This window comes from Danio rerio, chromosome 25 (genome assembly GCF_052040795.2).
Source record: "Danio rerio strain M-AB ecotype USA chromosome 25, GRCz13ab, whole genome shotgun sequence".
In the NCBI taxonomy this organism is placed as follows: domain Eukaryota; kingdom Metazoa; phylum Chordata; class Actinopteri; order Cypriniformes; family Danionidae; genus Danio; species Danio rerio.
The window spans coordinates 16,223,624-16,249,430 of record NC_141045.1 but is presented as its reverse complement, the minus strand read 5'-3'; the positions used below and the strand labels follow the sequence as shown (position 1 = coordinate 16,249,430).

The following is a 25,807-nucleotide window of genomic DNA, read 5'->3' as shown; positions in this document are numbered from 1 at the left end:
TTTAAATTAAGTTTGCAATCTCTACTTTTAAATGAACTAACTTTACACGTAATCTGTATGAAACAAACGCTAAGTACAGCCTATCCTGTTAAACGCACATCACTTGACAGCAATTACTCAAACCCCCACAAAATAGTATATAAAGAGTCACTGTCGTTCCTGGAAGAGATTCACAATTAAGACCAAGTTGTGAATTACTCCTGAAGACCAGCGTGATCTGACAAAGCATTATTCAGAGGATGATAACGTGTAACATGGTCATAAATGAGGTTGGTGCCATGATCTCATTCCTTTTAAGTGCGCATGCACATTAGCCTGAGCAACCTGAAAAAAATGTTTAGAAACTAAACTTATGAGATGGTTATTGCTTAATTTTATCGGTGATTCAAATATGTAATGTAATCGTAAGCTTGGCAAAAAGTTTTGGAGCATTGCATGTTTCCCCATTCAGACAGAGCATACTGCCTGAGAGGCGTTTCAAAGATGGCCACCAAGTGAAATGACTTGCCTTTGAAACAAGTCAGTAGTTTCTAAATTTCTAGTGTTTTTGTTCTGGCTTTCATGGTCCTGCTTCCCATTTGTTGTCATAGTTACTGATTTTCCTCGTCGATTGTTTTCACCAGTTTCTCATTTAGTTACTTTTGTTTTCTTTTACTTTTGCATTATTTGTGGTTTGTGTTCATCTTGTTGACTCCAGAACACTCTCTTGCGTGTTTAATTGGGTTTAATAAAGACTTTAGAGTTTAAAATGCTCCTTTCACCTTTATCTTTGTGCACGCTGGCCACCTCAACTGTACGTGTGCTGTGACAACTTGATTTATACACTTAAATTTGTTCAATACATTTACTTTCTCACACCATTTAAACCAAACATAGGAAACTGCTAAGACACATCTAGGCATCTGCGCACGCTCTTGGATTTCCTTTGAAGGGGACGATTAAGCTTGTTTTTCAGCAATCCAAGCTCTGTGCCTGGCCCACCAACCTCAGTCTGGCAGTAATCGCGAAACGAAATTCAACCCTACTGTTAAAAGCACAAAAATCTCTCAGCCTGCCCATAAGCCTTGAGTCATCTAGAATTACGGCGCATTGTTTTCCTGGACTTTTGAATGACTCTGCACTCCTGACACAGGAACAAGACCTGAGCAGATGTTTTGGTAGGGTGGGACAGTCTTCAAGTATACATTAAATATCCTGACTAGTAAATTAAGGTGTTCGGGTGCTATGGATGCTAAAGGTGACAGGATAATTAAATCAAATAATACTATAATAAAAGAAGCAATTGATGTGGTATTGTCCAAATCTGACATTCTCATATGCAAAAAAAAAAAAAAAAAAATTAAACACACACACAACCACACGGATCAGGGAGCCGAACAAACAACTCTATAAATATTTACCTGCCAATCAGACCTTGTAAAGGGCACACCGCTGTCTTCTTATTGCTCACATTTGAAAAACAGATTCCCTTCAGATTCTCTACGGATTGCCTGCATGAAAAGGTCATTTGTAATATATCAGCAACATATTCACCTGGAAGTAAAAGGACCTTTGGAATATGCTGAACGGAGCACAGTTATGGCCACATATGTAGAGGAAGTTAGATAAAAGAACACAGTATTGCCTGTCGGGACAGGTTATTTAAGCTGAGAATTGCTTAATCTATGTGTGTGTAATGTACCGTGTATTAGCATTTGAAAATTGCTGTGTAAAATATTCAAATATATGGGTTTAATGCATTTGTAAGTGGTACTGATGAGATGATGATGAGAATATGTTTGAGTAAACAGCAGTAAAAAAAGTTAACATAATATGTTATTTTTCAAAATAATTTTATTTATATTATTAGAGTAGTATAATATATACTATATAATATTATTACATAGTATTTTTACAAATCTTTGTAATATTATTATATATATGCCGGGAAGGAAAGTAAAGAGCGGTGGGAGGAGGGATGATTGGGGGCCCTTAATAGTAACTCTAGGGGCCCTTAAACAGTGTGGGTGCTTGAAATTGTCATAACTTCCCCCTAGTGGCACCCATGTCCACCAGTGATGATAAACAGCCATTTCGCACTGCTACGAGTGTGATGTTGCGTTTATACAACAGTTTGATGACAAAATTGTGTGTATAAAAAAGAAAATGAAACACGGAGAGTCTCAAAAACCCTTTTGTATGAGGATCTACTTTCTTCCACCATTCATTCACATCTGCAGCTGACAGTCTGAACAGCAGAAACCGTTTCTACTTAACAAACGTCACTTTAGTATTTGAAAGATTCTCTAGCATAATGTCTAAAATGATGACAAAACGGGTAATTTTGCTCACATTTTAAGATTATAAAGCTGAACAACTTGAAATGCCATAAGTCTACAGATTTCTCTGTTGCAATCAGGAGATCACAGCAATTAACCCCAAAAAAGCAAACACTATCAATTTACTATGGTATTAATTCAGCACTACAAAATATAATTGAGAGAGATCGACTTAGAATGACACCTGTTCTGTAATGATTTGTTCAGCTGTAGTTTGAAACTTACGCTAAGAAAATGCTGTTTTTCTCCTCTTAGGACTTATTATGCCGACTCTGTCGCCATCTTGTGGCAGAACGTCAATCGTCTTTGCTCTGCTCAGTATGGCAGGCTGGCCAGCAATGCGCTGAATTCCCGAAATTATGAATATCCAAGGGTGCTTTCACACCTGTGGATTGATTCTCTTGTTCCAAAACAGGGATTCAAATTGTTACAGTGTTGCTCTTGGTGCAATTCGCTTTCACACAGCAAAGTTTCTAAACGGACCAAAAGAGCTAAAACAAGTCACATACAAGTAAACTTTCCTCACATTGGTCAGAGTTTCACGGTTTATTCATGCTTCCTTATTTTAACTTATGATGATGGGCAATAAGACATTATAAGCGAAAAGATGTCTTTTACTTTTGAAAGGTGTCACCCACAGACATTGTCACCAAATTAAATCAGAAGTAAGATTTAATGCTAGATAGCAGTTGGCTTATGCATTATAGGCTTTACATTATAGAGAGAAATAACAGATAAAGCAAGACTGTTTTTGCGCATATCCGAGCGCGATTGCTGGATTCCCACATACCAAATAAACAGCGCTAACTGGAGAAATGCGTCAAGTCCAGAAAAAAAGCGTAGGTGTAAAAGCAAGTGTAAGTGTAAAGTAGGCACTATCTTTATAAATAAATTACATAGTTGCAATCTCAACAACTACATTCTCACCTAAAAAGCCTTAAAAGTACATTATGTTGTCCAACAGCAGCAATTTTTTTCAAACTGTAGTCCTCCGCTTGCCACTCCTGTGGGTGGAGTACACAAGAGTGAGAATATCTGAAGAAATTTGATTTGAGAACCAGACAGAACTGTTGTAAATAAATAAATAAATAAATAAATAAATAAATATATATATATATATATATATATATATATATATATATATATATATATATATATATATATATATATATATATATATATATATATATATATATATATAAAATATTAATATATTAATATATTAATTAATTTATATCACATTTAAAAAATTATAAAAGGCTGATATTAAATTCTCTTCATTTCTACATTATTTTCAACAAAACGAACACTAACTTTTGCATACAAAAGCAAATGTTAGTCATTGAAGCTAAAAATACATGTAAGCATTAGGATGGATTACAGTTACAAACATTACATTTTACAATTATAATATGCTTAAAACACTTGTTTCCTAACAATGAGATGAAATATGAATTTAAACTCAGTGCCTAAATGTCAAAATAGAAGAGATGATTGCATTATTAGTAGCAAAATTATCAAACTGAACACTAATGCAAACAATATCTTTAAGATATTTCTCTTTGACTAAGATTTGTTTTCTAACATAACGCAATTAAACAATAAAATCATTATTACTAATTACAGCATCAGACATTTAGCAAAATACAAAGCTGGTTAAAATAAGCTGGTCAGAACAGTAAGAGCAGCACCTCTGAGGATTTTTTTGTGCATTTCTATGTGTTTTTATATATTATGTGTTTTGCGCTTGGAGCTGAATCAAGGGCAGGATGGGCTAAAACACAGACAGTTTGTGTGTGTGTGTGTGTGTGTGTGTGTGTGTGTGTGTGTGTGTGTGTGTGTGTGTGTGTGTGTGTGTGTGTTAAATATTTGAAAAGTGTGAGGCTTGGCCCTGAGGGTGAGAGCAAGACACACTGCATGAGCAAAATACATGTAAGTGCTGCCTTCAGATTAAATACCCAGGCACTGCAAATGTTACAATGGGATGAACTATGACAACATATCTGAAGGCTGTTTACATGCTTAAGCCTGTGCACACACACACATTTACACAAACATCCCATAATGCAGTGTACAAAAAACAACCATGGTAAAAAAATGATGTAGTTTAAAATAAATTTTAGAACATTTAATAAAATCAACATTTCTGGTCTAAAATTATGTAGAATTGTGATATAAATACTTATAAAGACTACTAAAACATATAAAACAAATAAATAAAGCACATACAATATAAAATGTGCAGCAAGTCATAAAATCCTATGAATACTATGAAAGTCACTTAAACATAATAATAATAATAATAATAATAATAATAATAATAATAATAATAATAATAATAATAATAATAATATAATAATAATAATAATAACAACAAATACAACAACAACAATAATGATAATACTCCAAAACAACCAAACTGTTTGCTTGATCTAATATATTAATATATTACTTAAAGTTTTATTTGATTAAATATGTTATTTTATCCATATAAATAAAACAGAACTAAAAATTATTCTTAATTATCTTCATGCATTTTGTGTATTTTTTTAAAATAATCTTTTAAATAACGATTGAAAAAAATCATTAATAATGGCTAATGAATGTTTTATAACTTTTGACTTATAGGTGGCGCTGTCACAAAATTTTTATGGTCAGCGGTCAGTGTGAGGCGACAATGACAGAAAATGACCTAAGATTTAATGTCATTATCTTTGACTATCACAGAGATGGTCTCAGATGTAGTTTGGCATCATGCCATCACATTTGTCGGTGCAGTAAACCGTTACACCTATCAACACGAATTCAATAACTTTTTGTCAGCATACTCTGAAGATGAATCAAATTTGGTGCAAATCAGCCAAACAATGTAGGAGGAGTTTGAAAAAGTAGGTTTTTGACTTAAGGCTAGATGATAGACAAGAAGTTGAGTTAATTAAGGCATAATTGGTATCAATATTCTCAGGACAACCCAAGAAGTGTATCACGACAAGTTTAATAACAATAGGCAAAACTATTTAAAAGTTATTAGCTTTTTTAGAAATGTTGTTATAACGTTTGACCAAAAGGTGGCGCTGTGACGAAACATTTTTTATAGTTGTGTAAATTGCTTCCTAGTCCTCATTTATAAGTCGCTTTGGATAAAACCGTCTGCTAAATGACTAAATGTAAATGTAAATGTAAATGTAACACCTTCAGGATACAGTCCTAAAGCCACATATCGACTTTCATGACAATTCGCAGATGCGTCTGTAAAATATAGCAATTTTTAAAATATTTTGGCCGACGACCTAAATGGCAGACCTGGAAAAATTAGACATCATTCGACTCGGCATGATCCGCCGTATGTGAAGAGACAAATTTAATGAATTTTGAATTTAGAAGTTTTAGAAGTTTTTTGTATCTCTGGACCACTAGAGAGCAGTGTGCCAAAAAAAGCTGTAGCTAATTTTAGACCATGGTTGTAATAACACACACCAAGTTTGGTGTGAATACGTCAATTCCTTACAGATATAACAACTTAATTCAATTTTCGCAAGCTCTACGTTAAATTTGTTAATTGAAAACGGTTAGTATAATCAACTTGAATTCAATATCTTTTGGTCAGCATGGTCTTTACATGTGAAATTTTGCTGAAAATCAGTCAAACGACCTAGGACAAGTTTGTTCAAATAGGTTTTATTGAACTATTCAAAATAGTGAAAAGATTGTCATAGGGTGCGTTTGAATCAGCTTGAGCCAATTTTGATTGTAGCCCATTCGGTTCAAAAGATATACTATAAAATAGCACTACTAAAAAATAGATTCATAATTATCTGCATGCATTTTATGTAATTATTTTAATGAATCTTGAATTAATTGTCATTTACCACTGGCATGCATTTTGTGTAAATATTTTTTAATGAATGTAGAATTAATTGTCATTACTTGAGAAAAGGGCAAATATAATTAAAAAATATATATATTTTTAAATATGCTAACCACATATATGCATATTTTATATTTAAAAATTTCCTTCTTCATATCACTTCTTAAGCAGAAGACATAACATAACATATATATAAATGAAAACAATTTTTTATTTTTTTGCTAAATGAGTAGCAAATACATGTCAAAAAAATCTAAAAATATATCTCTGGCATTTCACATCACAGCTGAAATGATGAAAAAAGAGCATCTAACCAGGAGTCGAGAAGAACCTGTATGCGACAGAATGTATGCATATTAATGAGCAGGCATTTATGAAAATGAATATTCATAGGACAAATCTAATCTAATTCTCTTCAGTCACACTTTGCGCGCATGTTGACGTAAAATGCTTATAAATGCTAATCTCTGTTAAAAACGTGTGATCTAGTATGTAGTAACTGCAACAAATACAAGCTTTTTAATGACAGCGTAGTCAGTGTCGACACAAAGCGACGCACCTCATTTCACCGGCGACAGAATCAGCGTGTAGATCCAGCCTAAAGATGTAGGCTTGGGGTTAATTAGCCGTAAAATACAATGCTAATCTAGTCTTTATGAGGTCACTGTCGTGGTCCGATGACCTAAAGTTAGACAGGATCATGACAAGATGGGATTTGTTCCACAAGGCAAAGCTGGGCCTGTTTGTTTTAGTCATGTAAACTGCCGCTCAAAAGTTCGGGATGAGTAAGAGTTTTACAATGTATTAAAAGAAGTCTAATCTGATGGCCAAGGCTTGGTTTATTTGGTTAAAAATACAGTAAAATAGTAAAATATTATTACAATTTAAAATAACTTTTTTGATATTGTATGTACTTTAAGCTTTAATTTATTCACTTGATTCAAATATGATTTATCGTTTGCATCATTACTCCAGTCTTTAAGATCTTTTAAAAAAACGTCAAATTTTATTTATAATATTTATAATCAGGTGACGCAGTGGTGCAGTAGTGCTGTCGCCTCACAGCAAGAAGGTTGCTGGTTCGAGCCTCAGCTGGGTCAGTTGGCGTTTCTGTGTGGAGTTTGCTCGTGTGGGTTTCCTCTGGGTGCTTCGGTTTCCCCCACAGTCCAAAGACATGTGGTACAGGTGAATTGGGTAGGCTAAATTGTCCGTAGTGTATGAGTGTGAGTGAGTGTGTGTAATTGTTTCCCAGAGATGGGTTGCAACTGGAAGGGTATCCGCTGCGTAAAAACGTGCTAGATAAGTTGACGGTTCATTACGCTGTGGCGACCCCAGATTAATAAAGCCGAAAAGAAAATGAATGAATATTTATAATCAATTATTAGTCATATTCCATCATTTATGATGATTTTTATAATTTTAAAGACATTTTTTCCCTACTTTATGATTTACATTTTACATGTTTTACTTTTTAGAATTTTTTGATGGACAGAATTTTCAATAAAAAAGCCTTTATTTTAAATAAAATATTTATGTTTTTACATTATAAATGGCTTTACTTTCACTCTTAACAATTTAATTTGACATTTAAAACTAAACATATTTAATAATGGTACTGTATCAAAATTTTCACAAAAATATGAAGTAGCTCAACAGTTTTCAACACTGAAAATAATAATAATAAATATTCATTGAGCTGCAGATCTTCATATTAGAATTATTTTACAATTGTACACTGTAAAACCCAAAAAGTTGAGGCAACTCAAACCTTTTAAGGAAATTGCTACAAACCATTTGAATTCAAAAACTAATCTATATGAGTACTGTGAACTTACTCCACTTAAGTTTAAGTAATGAGGTATTTTAATAAACTCATTACCTTCAACACTGAGTTCAAAACTCTTTTCAAGTGAGTAGAATTAACTTTCAATAAATTTTGATTTAACTACACACATTTTATTTGATAAAGCTGACTGTTGGGTTTTACAGTGTATTAATAATTCAATATATACAATAATATTTAAACTCACTGTATTTACTGTGTAAACTTACTGTATTTTTGATCAAATAAAAGCAGCCTTTGTGTGCAAAAAAAATTAACAACAATTGTTACTTTAATTTTAATCAGTTAATAAGGTTTTAGCTATGGTAAATGTAACTTTTTTTATTCACACTGACTTATGTAAGTTGAGATGACTGGAAGAAAATCATTTGATTAATCATTTGTATAAACCCAAACAATACAAACATTAAAAAAAAAAAAAAAACCATCTGAAAAATTAGTTACATGTTTTAACAATGAAATGACACAAGGAGAAAGTGCTGAACTACTAAAATGTATATTTCATTTGTATTTTTCTATTGGACTTAAGTCAGGTGATTGGCTGGGCCATTCTACAGTTTGATTTTCTCTCTGAAAGCATTTGGGAGTTTTTTTGGCTATATTTTGAATCATTGTGTTGCTGAAATGTCCACTCTGGTTTCACCTTCATCCTCTTGGTAATGTAGATGTTGGACTGAATTTGTTAAATAACACTAAGGAAGGGAATAACTTTTGAGAGATTTCTGCTGCTGTTTGGCCTTTCACTGTCTTTCTACACCTCACTTTCTTCGTGTGTTCAATACTTTTTTTCCTGTGTCATTTATTATTTTTTTTTACACATAACGTAATTTGTAAATGAACTGGATTTGTTCTTTGCATATATGGATTTATTTGGTTGTTACCAATATCTGGGGAAAATTTCAAGCCAACAGCACCAATAGAAATATGTTTTCTGAGAAAAATGGTGACGCATTCAATACTCATTTTACCCTGCTGTAACATGCAAAAGACAAAATCTGTCTTGTGGGGGTGTAAAATAAAACAAAAATGACAAACAGAAAGCTTTGCAACATGTCAGAACAAGAAAGGATATGTAACAATATGTTAAAGATGGATTTATGCATCACTTTCATTCTCATTATGCAACACTTTGCACAGGTTCACAGTCACCTTTGGCAAAATTCATAAGCGAATTCTGAATGAGTGTCACTAGTAGTTCAGCACTGGTTTTGAAGGCATCAGAAACAGGCTATTTCAAACCAGAAACCACAAGTGGCATGCGACAATCTCGCTCTCAGCTATCGCTCAGAAAAGCACTCATATGAGGGGGAAAAAAAATGAATACAACACTTTTTTTGTTTGATCCTCCCACATTTTATACATAGTAAGATGCGCATTATCCTGAGTTGAGGACAGCGAGGAGATGCATTAGATGGATGTTTTATTTATTCTTGGCTTTTCAGAGCACAAGCTGGTTCTAGAAGTGACAGTTTTTACAAGCTAGACTGGATTGTGAGTCCTGTCAGAGACTATAGATACCTCACTGTACTAAACACAGTTTGTAAGTGGGTCTGTTGCTGTTTTACAGTGCAGAGTTCAGGTTTGGGTTATTGTGTCACCCTCAGAGAAAGAAAAAAGTGGGAAGAGCTTGTAATATACTTTAAATTAAGAGCATTTATTTGAAACCAAAATCATCTGGAATATTACAAACTGTGATGGTCACTTTGACCAATTTAATGCATCTTTGATTAAGAAAAATGTAGCTGTGCTATATAAAAAATACTGTTTAAATGTCCAACCAGATGCAGCATAGTAACAGCGACTCAACCATTGGTGTAATCTTAAGGTGTGGCTATATAGCTGTACAATGACAGAATAATTAAGTGCTTCTCCAGGAAACCTATTTGGAAACAGTCATAAGTTTGTACAGAAATTAAGTTAAGTTTTTATTGTGAGACCCATATTATCTTTGGTTAGAGAAAGCAAGTAGATGATCTCAGAAACATCAGTTTAACAGACAAGATTGGTTTGCGAATGTGTTTAGAAATTTTAGAGGACAAATGTGCAAAATATAGTTTTTAAGCTGGTCTGATTTAAAGCCCCTCAATACATAAATAAGATGTAATTTCAAACAAAATCATGCAAAAATAAAGTTTCAAGAAGATGGAAAATACTTTCAAACACCTCTTGATTGTGATGATTATACAATAGGTAGGGGTAGCTCTAAAGCTCCTGTTTTTGATTCATTTAAAGGCACTGTATTTCATTTTTTATTGTTAGAGGGTATGAATTCACACCAAACATAATCTATGTGTAATCAGGCGTCATATGATGATGCTGTGTGCGGAATCATGGGAGTTGTCATCTTAATTACATATGGGATTCCTTCAAAAAACATGTTCATGGATGAGCTGAAGTATTCAGAAGCAGAGTAAAAATGTTTAAGCAAAATGAGACTGCTGAAGCAATTACGAAAGATGAGCTTGACACGGCACGGAAGCAGCAGAGCTTTTATTATGCCATATTCCACCACTTCCAGTTTTTCAGCTTGTGATTGCATGGGGAAGAAGTAGTGCTGTTTTATCATACTAAATACATTTTAGGGTCTGTTATACTGCAGCTCTGTCCAGTCTAACAAAATGTGTAACATATTAAAGCATCTTTGTTGTTTCCCTGTTAAATATATAAAACCAAACAGGTTTTATGGGTGAATGACATCATTAGCATGGGGACACAGAAAGACACTATGTTACTAGTTAAGATAGTTACTTTCTTTGGACTTGAACAATCTTTAAAACATTTAAGACAACAAAAGCACATAAGTTATCATAATAATAATAATAATAATAATAAAAATAATAATAATAAAAATCGAAAACTGTTCTAGTGTTTTTGGATATTTTAATAAAAATGTGTTATACTGTGCATTTAAAGCCTGCTTGAATCAGAAGTTGCTTGAAACTTTTATTCCACAATGATGATGCATTTCCAAATAAAATTGATTATTGACTTGGGGTGGGGTTTATTCTGTGTTCCTCATCTCATCTTTCACTCACAGCTAATTAATGGTTGGAGGGGGTTATTTTTCCCAAGCCATCAAACTAATGTCATCAGACAAGGACCTCCAGAGTTTAAGTGGATGATTAAATTTTGATTAAAGATTACCTAAACAAGTTGTTTAGTGGTTCAATCTTCAGACTTTTCACCTTAATAATAACAATGTTCATTAGCAATTTTTGATTTCCTGCAAACTTTAAAATGGTCTTGTCACTTGTAACCTCCTTTATCCTTGTTGGTATTATAGACACCAGCCCTTTTTCACACAGTAATTTCGGTAAATATTCAAAAAATTTCCGGAACGACTTTACCGTTAGATTCAAAAAAGTGCTGTTCACACAGGCGAGGATGTTACGTAATTTTTCTGAAAAAGACCATTCACACATCCCTTCCAAAATAGCGGTAAATTCAGACATCATTAACCAGAAATGACCTCTAAATGCCTGCGCTCATATTTGTAAAAATTTTATTACATTACAAACTCTGTGGATGGATCAGTATTGTGAACAATTTTAAAGAAAATATGAAGGAACACTTTCGCATGTGGAGATCTAAATGATATGTGTGTGGTGCTGGCACTCACAGGCTGCTTCACGAGCACACGCGACGCGTCAAGCAACTAAAGGAAGCAAAGCTTGAAGGTAAACAAACAACGGCTTTTCATAAGCATCCTATCGATAATTATTTACACAGTTGGCATTAAGAAGAAACATATCAACGTTATCTGACAAACGTCTAGCAGCTAAATGTGTCTGGAAAAATATTCAAAGGTTTTTACTTTCATAAACCGTGCGGACGTGAATGCATCTGACTGTTCTGATTGGCTTAAGCAGACATCTTATTTCAGCATGTTCTAGACTTGCACTCGCTCTTTCCGGCAATTTTCCTTCTGTTTACACAGAGCAGCATTCCGGCAAATTACCGGTAATGTTATGACTTCTCTTTCACGAAAATAGCCTGAACGAATTTATCAGTATTTTTGAAAAAGGTCTGTATGTGTGAAAGGGACTACTGAAATCTGTTGTTCAATAACTTTAAATAACTGGTTATTTATTAATAACTTAAATTAAATGTGGGTATACATTAATACTGTCACTCTTGTCACCCTAGAAAACCAGCACCATTTCGATTTTACAGCTATTTTTTTTTTCATGAAAAAAAAAAATGGTATAGACGAAACTGCACCTTAATATCTTCATTTTTTTCATGACCTGGACAGTGTCTGCAGCCAGTAAAGTCCTGCAGGGATTGGTGACTAGACAGTAAAGTGATTGTGACATGTTTCCCAAATCCAAACCCTCCAGCACACACTGAAAACACATTTATAGTGTCCCCTTTGACTGCCATTTGTTGGGTATAATCACTGTAAAATGGCTTGCTGCACCAACAATATTGAATGTTGCTGGCAAGCGAGACTTTGGTGAGATCCTGCATAAGGAATCAATGGCGTTTAACGCCTCAATGCTTAATTCTCCCAATGGGATTTTTTTTTGTGATTGGTTTGTGGCTCTGAAATGATTACATGCATCTTAGAGTACAAAAAGTGCCAACATGTCACTGAATTTCAATTGCCTCATCAAAATTGTCACTCAAGTTGATGTATTGTTTACATTTTTAGAGTAACTTCAAGATAATGGCTTTTTTCTTTGCTAAAACGTTGTCCCTTATCTAGCCTGATATATATGAACAGTAAAAGACTAAGAGATTAAATGAGTCTTTAAGAGTTTGTAAATATTTCTCAGAAGGAAGAATTTCCTATTTAGAATTTAACGTTTATGTGATCGAAAATATAAAACTTAAAACAGAAATTTAAAACAGAGTTTTTCTATTTAAATATATTGTAACATGTAATTTATTCCTGTTATGGGACAGCTAAATTTTCAGCAAGATCATATTGTAACATGATCCTTACAGAAATCATTTTAAGATGTGGATTTGGTGCTTGGAAACATTTATTAGTATTTTACAAATGTTAATAAATGGAATGATTCATCACTACTCAGACAACTGCTATGTTTTATTTTAATTCCAAGTAATACTTTTATTTTATTTTATTTAAAAAAATTTTTTTTTTTATTAGAATATGCAAAAAGGTACATAAATTGGGATCATACAAATACAAAAAACATCAACAAAAAACCATAACAAAACAACAATAAAAAAAAACAAACAAAAAAAAAAACAATATAGTCAGGTACAGTAAATGAATCTAGTCTCGCAGATATAAGTAAAACAGATACAGAAGAAACCAGTCAGAGTTAGGGAGTAACAACTATGTTTAGTAATGTATAATAGAAATAATGACAGTAAAAAGAAAGAAAGGACAACAGTAATAATAAATGACAATGATAATAAATCACAAGTACTACCCTAACTACTACTACTGCAGAAAGTTACTTATATTACTATATAATTATTAACTACTATTGCTGCTACTACAATCACAACCACAACTATTACTACTATAATGTCTACTACTGCTGATACTACCACAACAATGACTACCACTACTGATACTACAGCGTCTGCTACAACTAATACAACGTCTACTACTACTACTACTACTACTACTACCACAATCACTGCTACTACAACATCTACATCAACGACATCTACTACTGGTACTACTACACCAACAACGATTACTACTGCTACAACGACACTTTTACTACTTCTGCTACCACTATACCAACAACATCAACTACTACAGGAACTAATACTTCAATAATCACAATTACGATCGATACTACTACAATGACTACTACTACTACTACACCAACAACGACTACTACTACTACTGCTACAACGACACCTTTACTACTTCTGCTACCACTATACCAACGACATCAACTACTACAGGAACTACTACTTCAAAATACAATTACAATCGATACTACTACGATGACTACTGCTACAACTACTACTACTACTACAACAACAACAACAATTACTGCAACCTTATTAATGATAATCGTATTAATACTTATATTAATGATAATGAAAAGATAACAGGAGGACAGGTCAGAACAGTGATAATATTAATGATAACAAAAGTAAAAGTAATACCATTAATGATAAAAGTGGCAGGGGGAGGGGAGGTTGGGAAATCAGGGAGAGGACAAGTAATAATAATAATAATAATAATAATAATAATAGTAGTAGTAAGTAGAAGAGGAAAGAGAGGGAAAGGAAAAAAATAAAAATAAAAAACAGAAAAAGAACGCAAAGAATAGAAGAAAAGGAAAGAAACAAAAAGAGTCGAAAAAATAAAGTTCAGCGAATAAAACAATGAGAATAATAATGATAATAATAAAAAAATAAAATAAATAATAATAATAATAATAATAGTAATAATAATAAAAAAAAACATTACTATTAAATGACAATTACGAATTATACAAACCCACAGGAAATAGTAATATTAATAAGATGTATGATGGATTAAGTAATACTTTTATGAAACTGTGTTATGTTTTAAGATCATTTGATGAATAATAAATAAAACAAATTATTGAATATTGATTAGAAAATTCAAGATTTTTTTTAACCCATTGGGTTAATCCATATATTACCCAAATTTGAATGAAAACAACCTCACATTTTTAGAGTGTGTTATATCGTGCATTTTAGTAGTCACTTCAATAAATTTGATACATCTTCAATAAAAACAAGTATTTAAAATAATAATAATAATAATAATAATAATAATAAATCCCATTTGAACTAGTGGTGTTTTCAAAACATTGTTCTGTTTGCTTAAACATCAGTCCAGCACTTGCAATAAAAGTGTAATCAATGATGTGAGTTTGGGGTGTGGCTATGTTCAGGCAACCAAAGACAGACTGTGCAGGAAACCTGCTTGGAAACAGTCACTGTTTTGTACAAAAATGCCACATTACACTCTTTTCATGCTCACGCAACATCTGTCAATGCAAATAAGCAATGTGGGTGAGTTTAAACAAGCTTCTCATAACGGTTATTCAAAGTTATTCATGTAATTTTACAACAAAATCATGCAAAAATAAATACCTTCAAACATCTCTGAATTGTGATGATTACACAATAGGTGAGCTTCTGGTTCATTTAAAGGCACAGTATTTAATTTGTATTGCTATAGGGCAAATATTCACAACAAACATAATTCATCTGCAATCAGACGTAATTTGATGATGCTGTGACCAAGTGTAGAATCATGGAAGTGGTCGTCTTTATTACATCCTCCTTCAAATGGGACGCCTCCAAAAATCATGGTCATGGATGAGCTTAAGTATTTATAACTTATTATCATAGTAGTATGAAGAAGAGTAAAAATGTTAAAGCAAAACGAGACAGCTGTAGCAACTACGAAAGGCGAGCTTGACGTGGCAAAAAAGCAGCAGAGCTTTTATTATGCCATAATCCACCACTTTCAATTCTTCCGCTTGTAATTGCATGAGGAAGTAGTGCTGGTTTATCATACTAAATACATTTTAGGGTGTTAAACTGCTGCACTTACTTTAATAAAGTAGTCATTTCAATAAACTTGACACATCCTTAATGTATTAACAAAAAATAAATAAATAAACCCCTTCGAACTAGTGTCCCTTTCGAAACATTGCTCTGTTTGTTTAAACATCAGTCCGGCACTTGCTATGAAAGTGTAACCAATGATGTGAGTTTGGAGTGTGGCTTTGTTTGGACAATCAAAGACAGACTGTGCAGGAAACCTGCTGGGAAACAGTCATTGTTTTGTACAAAAATGCCAAATTTCGTGACTTTAAACCAAAGCTTCAACATTAATACAGCAAACCCATGAATTGCTGTAGGATGAGTAAAAGTCTTTTCTTAAAAATCCACGCGCGAGTTTCAGAAATTCACTGGAATGCTGTTATTCCACTTCAGCAATCTTCGATTTGTAATCCAGCCCTCTGTCGCCCCTTTCTCTTTCTCTTCCTTTCTGTATCTCTCAACACCCTTTCACAAAGGCCTCGGCCATTAGCGCTCCAGCTAGCTGTTTTCAGTAAACCTCTCTTCACAGCGACATCATCCACCAAAGCCCAAAACCACTCTTTACAACCAATGTCATAAGCACATTTCCCAGCCGTGAATAACAGTTTTCTTTGCTGGGAAACTGTTTCTGAATCTAATAATTATCCTCTTCATCCTCCTAATTCAGACTTTAGTGTTTGGCTGAGAAATGGGCCGGCTGCCAGCTCGAAGCAGAGTCTGAGTTGTCAGGTGGATTACAGTCATATGAATCGCTCCGCAGGAGGCCAAGCAGCCTGCAATTACAGCGCGGCGGCGCCTTTGATTTAAAGGAAACTTTCAGAAACTGACTAAAATGTTGAATAATAAGCCATTAGAGATTCCGAAGGCCAAGGCCCGAAAAGAAACCGTCCCTTCCCTTGAAGTTTCCCTTCATACAGACACACAAAGTTATCTGACGTCACTAAACGTCCTTGCTAGTTAGTCAAACACCTGTGACTAGCCGCTTTTACTTACAGTCAAAAGTTTTAGAAAAATCTTTACGTGCTGTAATCTCTTTCTGCGCACAAAAAAATATCAGTTTATTCCATTGTACTAAAAGGCCTGAATGGGATCCTTTCAAAGGAACGTGAATCTTTTATATGACGGCCCTTGGATTTTTTTAAATGAAAATGAGGGGTCAACTTCTCTCATTTTCCTCACAAAGGACTGAAAGGAAGGGACCAAGCCGACTTGAAGGCTACAGCAGAAGGTGATGAGATAAAAAGAGACACAGCCAGCGCCGCCCCGGCTCACATCAATGCCGCATTGTGAGCCCCGCCAGAGACAAACGAGCACCGGCCACAATCGGGAGCGGGCCGTAATTAAATTTCACACAATATGAGGCAGCAAATGACATGTAAATTATAAATGGCTGATTCCTTGCTTTCCATGACAGTGTTAAATAAGGGAGGTGTAAGTGAAATCATTAGATTATGCTATTCAGAGACGGGCAGGGAGGGGCTTTTCAAAAGGTTGGCGTCTTGGAGGGCCCGCAGCCAGCCTTGGCACAAACGATGCACTCGGAGACTATTTCAAACAGCGGCGGGGACAATGCCGAACCAGCCCTTGATTGTGTTTGTCCACCTAGGTATAAAACAGACATTATAGGCATTTTGTCCCACTCACCGAGATGCTCGGGCGGGCTAAGAAAGAGAAGTGAGATAAGTGGATGTACTTCACTGGCTCCTTGTATCTCCCACCAATTACCCTCTAAATACATAGACACGGCCCACCAGCGTCAACAATGAAATATAGCTCCAAAAGAGAAAAGAGGGCCATTTCAAAAGCGCTGTCGCATGCATGGAGGAGTACGCTGGGGTAATTGCAGAGGGACAGATGAAGAAACGCTTCTTTTCACAGAGAAAAGGAGAAAGACACACAAATACAAACAAGTAGGGTAATCACACTTCAAGAGACTTGAAAAACTTTGAAACAAAAAAGCCGTGTCAGAGGCGGGAAAAAACATTTTTCGCTTGTACACGTTCAGTGCATTAAAAAAAAAAGCTAATAAATTTCACAAATAGTTAGGAAGACAATACAAGTAATATATTAAATAAAATTAATAAATAAAACCAAACAAATGTCACAGACTGCAAGAAAAAAACACTTGTGGAAACATAAAACATACAAATAAAAACATTGGAGTCATCGTTAAAGTTCAAAGGTTTTTTTGCAAACTAAAGGTGATTAAAAAGTAATGTGTGGCCACTGTGGGCTATCGCATACATGTCCGGCCTTCTTAATTAGGACAAATCCCCTTTTAGCCAGTACTAGAGAGAGAATAGGCGGCCCTGGAGTGTTTGTGAAGAAACTCATTAAAAATGTGGAATGCTGTGGAGAGAGAGGGAAAAAGAGAGAGCGAGAGCAAGAGAGAGCGTTACGTCTTTCTGCTTGAGTAGCCACAAGTGGCCTCTAGGATAAATGTTCCCCTCTCGTCTCAAGTAGTTGTCTTGAACCAAGTGCCGAGAGGAGAAAAGAGCCACAACTTGTTAGTCAACAAGTTAGCTTAGAGGGGCCAGAGAGGGATTTGGAGGAGCAAGAGCAAGGTTGTGCCACATCCAAACACACATGCACGCACACACACACACATACATACACACATACACACAAACGCACAAACGCACGCACGCATGCATGCACGCACACACACACACACACACACACACACACACACACACACACACACACACAATTAGAGGAAGAAGTAATGAGAGAGTGCAACACCTTCTTTCAAAGAAATGCGAGTAGAAACGTGGTTGTAAAAAGTTTTGCTTTTAAAGAGAGAGAGAGAGAGAGAGAGAGAGAGAGACAGAGACGGATAAACAGATAATGTCCAAAGATTTATCCACCTATTTATCCATCTATAGATGTATACTTGAATACATCATTAAAAACAGGCAATCTATCAATCCAACCATCCACTATCCCTCTGTCCTACCATCCATCATCCGGCTGCTCCCTCTATCCAGTCAATTCATTGACCGACAAATTGCCTGAGACACAGATAATCCATTCATCCTTCCACCCAGCCATCCAACAGTATGATAACGCCATATATCAGTCATCCAACCATCTATAGATATATTGACTGATTGATAGATCATCCATCCATCTGTCCATCCAGTGGATGACTCCATCCATCCATACATCTATCCACCTAGTGTTGACCCATTTGTCCATCAATTTGTCTATCCATCCATCCATACATCCATTCATCAAATACAGTACATCCTCTACCAATCCATAGAACCTGTGATTGATTAATAGATGGATATATAGGTCCCACCCATCCATCTATCTATCCTTCCATTCATTCATTCATTCATTCATTCATTCATTCATTCATTCATTCATTCATTCATTCATTCATTCGTTCGTTCGTTCATTCATTCATTCATTCATTCATTCATTCATTCATTCGTTCATTCATTCATTCCTTCATTCATTCATTCATTCATTCATTCATTCATTCATCCATCCATCCATCCATCAATCAGTATATCTCAATATTAACTCATCCAATCATCTATAGATATATTGACTGATAGATTGATAGATAGATCATCCATCCATCCATCCATTCATCCATCTAACTTTCTATTCATCAGTATAACTCTTATATCATTCATCAAACCATGTCCATTCATCAATCAATCAATCCATCCATCGATCATCCATCAAATACAGTGCATCCTCTATAAATCTATAGAACTAGTGAATGATTAATAGATTGATATATAAGTCCTTACCAACCATCTATCCATCCATACATCCATTCATTAAGCTGCTCCATCTTTCCAATCAATTCATTGACAGAAAAATTGCCCAAGACAAATAATCCATCTATCAATCCATTCATGAATCAATTCATCCATGTATCCGTCCATCCGTCCGTCTGTCCGTCAATCCATCCATATGATAACTCCATAAATCATTCATCCAACCATCTATAGATATATTAACTGATAGATTGATAGTTCATCCATCCACCTGTCCATTCATTAGTATGAAAACTTATCATTCTTCCAACCATTTATAGATATATTGACTTTACATCCACTATCAATTATCTATCCATCTATTCATCCATCCATCCATCCATCCATCCATCCATCCTTTCAACTGCTCATGCCTCCATCTATCCAATAAATCAAATGATAGAAATATAGACTCACAGACAAATAATTCATCCATCCATCCAGCAGTGTGCTATCATCTAGTCGTTACTTAAATATTTGAGTGTTTTGCATTAAAAAATGATTCGGTGTAAACAATATCATAAAAAAGACAAATCTGAGATAGAAAAATCTCAAACAATACGCACAGACATTCACACAACTTCAAATACTAATGGCACACACACATAGCGAGGCAAAGAGAGGCTGCCTCTGGCTCTCACCCTGTCAGCTCCAGAAGGCTCAGAGGCAGACCCCAGCTCAGATTAACCCTGATCGGGCAGTCCATCCCGGGGCTCTTCTTCCCCGGCTAAGGCCCAGAGTTCAGCCAGGGAGTCAAACACCACCTCCTCACTCGCTATCCTAAACACGTGCACTGCAGCTCAACATAACAACAGCCAACATCCATTAACATAGCCAAATAATCCTGATCCAGATCTGGCTCAAGCTGACATTGGTCCCCAGAGCATCCACGATAGCCAATTTCACCTCGTTGTGTTTAACATTTACTGTATGAAACACACCCCGCAATTAAAAAGGGAAATGCAATTGACAGACAACAGAAATATTGACACACTGTCAATGAATAAGTTTGTGCATGCGTGTGTGCACAACATATAAAGACATCAGAAGCTTTGGCGTGAGCTTCCCAAAGAGGAGAAAATTAATTATTTCAAATACATGTGGACCTTTCATGAGCACAGGCTTGATTTGCATTGAGGAATATTCAGCAGAAGTAATTGGTGCACACTGAATGAACTCAATTTTCATTCCAAATTTCCTTGGAGTCCCAAGGCACTCCTGCACCGGGATGCGAGCGGCAATACAAACAAAAGTAATGTCAAAAGGGAGCGCAGGAATAGAGGAACAAAAGGGAGAGCAAAATTGTTTTAGCATCGTAAATGAATGATGAAAGCTTTATTGAGGCGGTGGGTTGAGGGGAAAAAACAGATATCACATGGAACGTTGACAGTTGATGTCTTCATATAAATGTAAGAATTTACATTCTAATTAAAAAGAATTTACATCTTAATCAACGCAGGCTTAATTGTTCAGCTAGTGTTTTCCAGTAATGAAAAACAACATTGTTCTGCCAGAAAGTGGAATTGATGTAGCATATTTTTGTTTGTTTATATTTTAGGCCAGTTAACAGCCATATTAAAAAGTAGCAGTTTCCAAAATAAAACAGAATTACATAGCACATGTTTAAAACTTAAACAACACTCTTTACAGTATGTGAAATGCATACAGCTAAGAGCTTTATGAAGCTTTCTGCTGGTTTACCCAAAGCCACTGTTGAACCCTTCAGCATCTTTAGTCTGAGGCCAGATGGGTTGATGGGGGTTGTTTGGAGGTATACTGAAGGAATTATACAACACAACCTCAAACTCAAGCCTCTAGCACTCAAAGCTGTAGCAAATTTGCTAACAGGAGTATAACGTCCCCAATGCATTCTTGTTTTCTGGGTCTTTATGAATTTTTACTGCAAAGTGCCTATTTCAAACTATTAAAAATAAATGAAGCTCAAATTAAATAAACTAATGGCACACTGAAGTTCTCTGGAAATTCTCGTTTCTTATAAGTTTTGACTTATTTTTTGTTGTTTGGCCTGAGCACTCATTGATTATACATATACTGTAAAATTACATTTGTAAGTAAACTGTTTTTTGTATTTTGTGATTGGTGTTTTTTATGCTTCTGCATTATGGAATTCTTCCTTCAGCAACTTTTGATGTTGAAGTGTTTGAAAAAGATTGATATATTTAAGTGATATATTGGTTGTAAATTATGGTACAAATACCTGGTAATAAACTACCAGTACTTTTTTTTCACTGACTAAATTCTATATATATTATTTCTTCTACAAGAGATTATTTCAAATGTCTGGTAACACTTTAGTTTGTCACAATTCATGCCATTAACTACTGGTTTATTACCTGCCTATTAATAAGATATTAACTGTTTATTAGCACTTATAAAGAACGATCTTATTGTACATACCTAAATCCTACCCAAAATCTAAATCCAACTTCTACTTAACTGAGTATTAATAAACAGCTAATTGGTAGTTTATTAAGCTAGTAGTGTTAGTAATTATTTGTTAATACTGTAAATTGAGACCTAAGCTACAGTGTCTCCAAATATCTACAATGTCAATAAATGTCATTCTGTTAACTGTAGAGTTTTCAAAATTAAGAGTACACAGCCAAAATAAACAGAAAATAAACAGATCTCTCTTTTTTACAGTTCAGATTTAGTTTTGTATTCTATAAAAATATTAAAGAGTATTGTATGCTATTAAAAATGTTATTTCCAAAATATAAAATAATGCAGATCAGGTCCATTTTTTTATTTTGCTTTTATAGTCTTGTTTAATGTGTAAAGGTGCCAAAAACAGATTTGTTTGATATATTCAATTCTAATATTATAGGGAGTGCAGAATTATTAGGCAAGTTGTATTTTTGAGGAATCATTTTATTATTGAACAACAACCATGTTCTCAATGAACCCCAAAAACTCATTAATATCAAAGCTGAATATTTTTGGATGTAGTTTTTAGTTTTAGCTATTTTAGGGGGATATCTGTGTGATATCTGTATTTTAGGTGACTATTACTGTGCATAACTATTAGGCAACTTAACAAAAAACAAATATATACCCATTTCAATTATTTATTTTTACCAGTGAAACCAAATATAACATCTCCACATTCACAAATATACATTTCTGACATTCAAAAACAAAACAAAAACTAATCAGTGACCAATATAGCCACCTTTCTTTACAAGGACACTCAAAAGCCTGCCATCCATGGATTCTGTGAGTGTTCTGATCTGTTCACCATCATTGCATGCAGCAGCAACCACAGCCTTCCAGACACTGTTCAGAGGTGTACTGTTTTCCCTCTTTGTAAATCTCACATTTGATGATGGACCACAGGTTCTAAATGGGGTTCAGATCAGGAGAACAAGGAGGCCATGTCATTAGTTTTTCTTCTTTTATACCCTTTCTCGCCAGCCACGCTGTGGAGTACTTCATGTAGATCATGTTTCTCATGTTTTTCTTGAAGGATGCAGACTTCTTCCTGTACCACTGTCTGAAGAAGGTGTCTTCCAGAAACTGGCAGTAGGACTGGGAGTTGAGCTTGACTCCATCCTCAACCCGAAAAGGCCCCACAAGCTCATCTTTGATACCAGCCCAAACCAGTACTCCACCTCCACCTTGCTGGCGTCTGAGTCGGACTGGAGCTCTCTGCCCTTTACCAATCCAGCCACGGGCCCATCCATCTGGCCCATCAAGACTCACCCTCATTTCATCAGTTCATCAAACCTTAGAAAAATCAGTCTTGAGATATTTCTTGGCACAGTCTTGACGTTTCAGCTTGTGTGTCTTATTTAGAGGTGGTTGTCTTTCAGGCTTTCTTACCTTGGCCATGTCTCTAAATATTGCACAACTTGTGCTTTTGGGCACTCCAGTGATGTTGCAGCTCTGAAATATGGCCAAACTGGTGGCAAGTGGCATCTTGGCAGCTGCACGCTTTCATGGGCAGTTGTGGGCAGTTATTTTGCGCCTTGGTTTTTCCACACGCTTCTTGCGACCCTGTTGACAATTTTGAATAAAACGCTTGATTGTTCGATGATCATGCTTCAGAAGCTTTGCAATTTTAAGAGTACTGCATCCCTCTGCAAGATATCTCACTATTTTGGCCAAAGGAAAGGAAGTTGCCTAATAATTATGCACACCTGATATAGGGTGTTGATGTCATTAGACCACACCCCTTCTCATTACAGAGATGCACATCACCTAATATTCTAAATTAGTATAGGCTTTCGAGCCTATACAGCTTGGAGTAAGACAACATGCATAAAGAGGATGATGTGGTCAAAATACTCATTTGACTAATAATTCTGCACTCCCTGTAAGGTTCCCACTCAGTAAAATAATTATATTGTGAATGATAAACCTGTCACTTAATTGTTTTTAGGGATTTGGTAATCAGGATGGAATTGCACTTTTGAGAAGTCTTGTGTTTCAAATGAAAAAGTCACTTTCAATGTTACAATTTACTTTAATAATGATATTAATATCAGGTTTCCCACTTCTAAATACCACTTTAGTCAGGGTACAACTGAGTTGAGGATTTAAATGCAGTTTACTAACTCAGAGTAGGGCTACACGATATAGGAAAAGTCTAGCATTGCAATTTTTTATTTTTTTTTTGCAATATATATTGCGATATCAATACAATTTCACTAGATTAGTTGCATAACAATTTGGAAGGAATATATAATAAAAAAATATTTGGGATGATTATGTAGGAAAATGCATACGCATACACTGTAGGAAAAAATTACAAGCGTAGATAAACGAAATAAAGAAGAAAATAAAAATGAAATAAACTGTTTTTATGGTTTTCAGAGGAAACTGTATACAGTAATAAAATAATGAAGTGTAAAATAATACTGCATAGTCTTTATTTTATAAACAATTCAATAAAAATTAATCATTATTCATTGTTTAAAGTTACACATGGTAGAAATTGTTATGCCTGAATGCTTTTAGAACCCTCACACAGTAACAGGCAACAAAAAACACTTGCAAAAGTATAGATTATAATACAGACTCAACATTGCTTATACTAGTGATGTAACTATTGCGAATGATCACATTACAATATCGATACTAAAACTATATACTGTGCAGCCATAACTTAGTCATGCAGGCAATGGTCAAAACAGGAACAAACAGTACCATAAGGAAAATCCAAAATCATTATCGTGGTCACAGGCAAAGAGGCTGATACAAGTGCAAAACAACATAAATGAGAAACAAGGCAAGGGTTAGGAAACAAGGCTAGGCTAGACAATAGAACGCTTTGAAATGCTATACAGGATCACAAGACTCAGCAATGTGTGTGTGCAAATGTGGTTCTTGATCAGCTTCAAGCTGCACGTGTGTAATCATCGAAAAACCGGAACGGGTGTGTGTGTGTGTGTGTGTGTGTTTGTGTGTGTGTGTGAGAGAGTCAAATGATGGGGAATGTAGTTCATAAAGTGATAGAATTGTAGTCCATGTGAAGGTGCATGTTTACCATAGATATGCAAGCCTGGATTACTGGTGATCCTGACAACTTGGACGTCATAATTACTATATTTTCAACACTATTTAAAAATATTGCATGATTAATTCAATGGAAAATAGGTGGAAAGCAAATATGTGCAGTCTCTAGCAATCAAACCCAGATGATAAAATACAGACTACATGAACACCATCCACCTAAGTTTTACTGCTACAGATGAGCATGCTAACCTTTAGCATGTCACAAATTATACATTTCTATAATAAAAGCAAACTTATACTGCCTTTAAATACTGCCATTACATAAAAGCAGAGCTAAGTACAATTATTCTTCTTGCCTTATTGCTAATCTCTGCGTATGCTAATAAAACAAACAGCATGAGACAGCAGAGTCCTTATCAGCTTCGTGAGAAACCTGTGATAAAGACGGTGAGCAGCTTCCTCCACACTAACGTTCAACCGGTCTCAAGACACTAAATCAGTTTAATCAGCTTTTACACTTTCCAACCATTTACACGTCCAACTTAAAAACATCACTCTGCGCTCATTAGCCAACACAAAAGACTAGCAACTAAATGAGGCATGATTCATGAAACGGATACCTTTAATCATCACTCCTAGCCCCCGAAAGGTCGTTTAGTATATTATATCTAAGTGTGCAGCTTATTCCTGCTTCATTACTGATAATTAAGACCTGTCATAATTTCTTGCACAATGTGTCGGCTAAGAGCTTTGGCATCTGCCAAATGGGCATCACTTTTCAAAAGCTACATCATTGAGAGGCAAGATGTTATAAAAAGAAGCACGGGATTCTGTTTGATTTGTAACACTTGCAACTTTACCAAAAAAAAAATATGTTTTTCTCATCCTGTTTTGATATTCTGTTAGCTTTTACCTAAAGTGATGGGCTCTATGAAGAGGAAATGGCTTGCTCGGGACAAGTCTCTCTTATAATGCTTTCTCCTCAGATAGTTATCACATG

At 34.9% G+C, this 25,807-nt stretch overlaps 1 protein-coding gene across 7 annotated transcripts in view; it reads right to left on the bottom strand.

Annotated features, from left to right (window-relative positions):
* LOC147830837 (uncharacterized) overlaps positions 1-25,807 on the bottom strand; it is a 217,932-nt gene that overhangs the window by 133,796 nt on the left and 58,329 nt on the right. Inside the window, exons 7-8 of one of the 7 annotated variants that reach the window (XM_087312026.1) lie at positions 3,246-3,322; positions 1,401-1,490 (exon numbers count right to left, since the gene is read on the bottom strand). The exons of 5 other annotated variants lie outside the window; for them this stretch is intronic. The gene's annotated coding sequence lies outside the window, so the exon portion shown is untranslated. Of the gene's footprint in view, positions 1-1,400; positions 1,491-3,245; positions 3,323-6,376; positions 6,518-25,807 lie in introns of those variants that run through there. One more of the 7 variants, XM_087312030.1, reaches the window with a different exon arrangement.